At 58.9% G+C, this 4206-nt stretch overlaps 2 pseudogenes; both read left to right on the top strand.

Moving 5' to 3' along the window:
* Positions 1-1442, top strand: part of LOC102263552 — an 11687-nt pseudogene extending 10245 nt beyond the window's left edge.
* LOC102263251 lies at positions 507-2449 on the top strand (annotated as a pseudogene).
* The last annotated feature ends 1757 nt before the right edge of the window (positions 2450-4206 follow it).

The raw sequence follows: 4206 nt of genomic DNA, 5'->3' as shown, positions 1-4206 counted from the left end.
GGTGGTTGTGAGCACAGGGGCTGAGGTTGGGGCCACACGAAGGCTCCAGGGTCTTCACAGCCTGGCAGGCCGCCCACGGGACCCCGCTCAGAGGAGAGGGACGCCGGCCTGGGTGGGGAGGGGCCCGGGTGCTGAGACGGCGCCCCTAGGATCGCCCTGGCTCAGCCTGACTCGCTCACGCTGGCATCAGCAAAGCCCCCTGAGCCACCGAAGGTGAGGCAGGGCGGGCGCTATGCCCCTGTCATGACAACTACAGCAGCCTGGAGGCAGGGGCGGCCTGGCCATGGGGGGGCCTGCGAGGAGCCCAGGCTGCCAGCTTCATCCCTGGGCAGGTGGAGAGCATCTGGCCCAGCTGGTTCTGCGAACACCCCGAGTGCGGGCACCTGGGGCTCCCAGAGGCTCCTCAGCGTAATTGCTCAATCACCCATCACCCAGCCAGTATTTAACCAAGCCCAGCCCGGGGAGCCTGGCGAGCGTGGGGGTGAGGCCTTCTTCCGCTCCGCGCCGCGCGGCTGCCGCTAGACCTCGGCGTGGTGCCCACCATGTCCATGAAGATCCAGACAAGCAACGTAACCAACAAGAATGACCCCAAGTCCATCAACTCTCGGGTCCTCATCGGAAACCTCAACACAGCTGCGGTGAAGACGTCAGATGTGGAGACCACCTTCTCCAATTATGGCCGTGTGGCCGGCTGCTCTGTGCACAAGGGTTATGCCTTTGTCCAATATGCCAACGAGCGCCATGCCCGAGCCGCTGTGCTGGGAGAGAATGGGCGGGTGCTGGCAGGGCAGACCTTGGACATCAACATGGCTGGTGAGCCCAAGCCCAACACACCCAAGGGGTTAAAGAGAGCAGCATCTGCCATTTACAGTGGCTACAGCTTTGACTATGATTACTACCGGGACGACTTCTACGACAGGCTCTTCGACTATCGGGGCCGCCTTTCACCGGTGCCTGTGCCCAGGGCTGTCCCTGTGAAGTGACCCCGGGTCACAGTCCCTTTGGTCCGACGTGTCAAAACCACCATTCCAGTCAAGCTCTCTGCCTGCTCCACAGCCATCACCACCAGCTCAGTCAAAATTAAGTTAAAGAGTAGTGAGCTGCAGGCCATCAAGACAGAGCTGACACAGATCAAGTCCAACATTGACGCCCTGCTGGGCCGCTTGGAACAGATTGCTGAGGAGCAGAAGGCCAACCCAGATGGCAAGAAGAAAGGTGACAGCGGCAGCAGCAATAGTGGTGACGGCAGCCGGCCACTGGCCCCCCAAGAGGACACAACTTCTGAGGCAGGCACACCCCAGGGAGAAGCACAGGTTCGAGATGACGGCGAGGAAGAGGGGCTGCTGACACACAGCGAGGAAGAGCTGGAGCACAGCCAGGACACAGATGCAGAGGAAGGGGCCTTGCAGTAACAGTCTGACGGGGGCGGAGGGCGAAGACACCTGGGCATGAGAAACACAGGTCTTCCCGTCGGGAATCTCCACGTTGGCATTGCCCGTCCTCTGTCTCAGGTCCGGACAGGGTCCTCCTACGCTTTCCAGCAGAGACAGGGCTCGTGGGCGGTGCCCACCATGTCCATGAAGATCCAGACAAGCAACGTAACCAACAAGAATGACCCCAAGTCCATCAACTCTCGGGTCCTCATCGGAAACCTCAACACAGCTGCGGTGAAGACGTCAGATGTGGAGACCATCTTCTCCAAGTATGGCCGTGTGGCCGGCTGCTCTGTGCACAAGGGCTATGCCTTTGTCCAATATGCCAACGAGCGCCATGCCCGAGCAGCTGTGCTTGGAGAGAATGGGCGGGTGCTGGCAGGGCAGACCCTGGACATCAACATGGCTGGTGAGCCCAAGCCCAACACATACACATTTTAGTCTAAAGTTACAGTGACCCTTGGTGGCCACAGGCCATGCTGCAGCCTCTGGCCCATTTGCCCTCACAGGCTCTTCGACTATCGGGGCCGCCTTTCACCGGTGCCTGTGCCCAGGGCTGTCCCTGTGAAGTGACCCCGGGTCACAGTCCCTTTGGTCCGACGTGTCAAAACCACCATTCCAGTCAAGCTCTCTGCCTGCTCCACAGCCATCACCACCAGCTCAGTCAAAATTAAGTTAAAGAGTAGTGAGCTGCAGGCCATCAAGACAGAGCTGACACAGATCAAGTCCAACATTGACGCCCTGCTGGGCCGCTTGGAACAGATTGCTGAGGAGCAGAAGGCCAACCCAGATGGCAAGAAGAAAGGTGACAGCGGCAGCAGCAATAGTGGTGACGGCAGCCGGCCACTGGCCCCCCAAGAGGACACAACTTCTGAGGCAGGCACACCCCAGGGAGAAGCACAGGTTCGAGATGACGGCGAGGAAGAGGGGCTGCTGACACACAGCGAGGAAGAGCTGGAGCACAGCCAGGACACAGATGCAGAGGAAGGGGCCTTGCAGTAACAGTCTGACAGGGGCGGTGGGCGAAGACACCTGGGCATGAGAAACACAGGTCTTCCTGTCGGGAATCTCCACGTTGGCATTGCCCGTCCTCTGTCTCAGGTCCGGACAGGGTCCTCCTACGCTTTCCAGCAGAGACAGGGCTCGTGGGCGGCCTCGAGGGAAGAGGGAGGGACCAGGGAGCTGTGCGCGCTGAGAGCCTTGCATGTGTGAGGAGCAGTCCTCCCGGGGAGGCAGCTGGAGAATGTCCTAAGGACCCATTCACTGCCCGCCAGGGAGCACAGCGCTCTGCTCCGCAGGCTTCCGGGCAGCCTGGAGTGCCGAGGTCAAAGGTGAGGAGTGATTGTGAAACTATGAAAACTCTTGGCTCCAGGCCGGCTCCCCAGCCCTCTGTCCAGAGTCCGTGTGGGCTGTCCCCTGAATGGGCGCTCACAGATCTTGCCCGTCCTCTGTCTCAGGTCCGGACAGGGTCCTCCTACGCTTTCCAGCAGAGACAGGGCTCGTGGGCGGCCTCGAGGGAAGAGGGAGGGACCAGGGAGCTGTGCGCGCTGAGAGCCTTGCATGTGTGAGGAGCAGTCCTCCCGGGAGGCAGCTGGAGAATGTCCTAAGGACCCATTCACTGCCCGCCAGGGAGCACAGCGCTCTGCTCCGCAGGCTTCCGGGCAGCCTGGAGTGCCGAGGTCAAAGGTGAGGAGTGATTGTGAAACTATGAAAACTCTTGGCTCCAGGCCTGCTTCCCAGCCCTCTGTCCAGAGTCCGTGTGGGCTGTCCCCTGAATGGGCGCTCACAGATCTCCCTGCCCGGCTCTGCCTCCCGATCACAATGACTCGTGTCGTCGTGAATATACGGCAGACCTGTTCCCAGTGCCTTCCATGGATTAGCTCATTGCATCCTCACCACAGCCCTGTTCCCACTCATGTTTTACATGTCAGAAGTCTGAGCAGGGAGGGAGTCCCCAGGGCCATGGGGGGAGGGTGTTGGGCGCTGGGATTTAGACACAGGCAGGGGGGCTCCTCAGGCCTTGCTCTTAATCACACCCTAAGCTGCCTCTCCACCCAGATCACTAGATTATAGCTGCCCCCCCTGAGTTCATTCACCCATGGAGCATGTAGCATCCATCTGCCCATCCACCCACCCATCCATCCACCCACCCATCCATCCATCCATCCACCTACCTACCCATCCACTGACCCATCCATCTATCCATCCTCCTACCTACCTATCCACCCACCCATCCATCCATCCACCTACCCACCCATCCACCGATCCATCCATCTATCCATCCATCCATCCATCCACCCATCCACCCACCCACCCATCCATCCATCCACCGACCCATCCACCCATCCACCCACCCATCCATCTATCCATCATCCATCATCCACCCACCCACTCATCCATCCACCCACCCATCCGTCTATCTGTCCATCCATCCACTCATCTATAGCGTTATCATGAACAGATACTATGGGTTACTGGGTAGGCAGAATTCCACATTTGGCAAAGGAAGGAGACACACAGTTGTGCTTGTATCAACACGTGTTAGTGTTGGGGTCCAGCCCCAGCAGGCCCAGGGGTTCCCAAAGGTGTGGATGGAGTAGGTGAAGAAGGAATGATACAGAGGCAGCGTTCAGTTGATCATCATAGCTAGGTTCTCCAGCCAGGTTCTGTGTTTTATTTTTTTAAGAATTTTTGTGAGTTTATTTGAGCCAAACTGTCGACATATGCCGGGAAGCAGAACCTCAACGAATTGAGATAATGCTCCGGAGAATGG

The sequence above is a fragment of the Myotis brandtii genome, unplaced genomic scaffold, assembly GCF_000412655.1.
Source record: "Myotis brandtii unplaced genomic scaffold, ASM41265v1 scaffold1077, whole genome shotgun sequence".
Taxonomy (NCBI): domain Eukaryota; kingdom Metazoa; phylum Chordata; class Mammalia; order Chiroptera; family Vespertilionidae; genus Myotis; species Myotis brandtii.
Note: the sequence above shows the minus strand (reverse complement) of the source record. Positions and strands in the feature narration are given on the sequence as shown.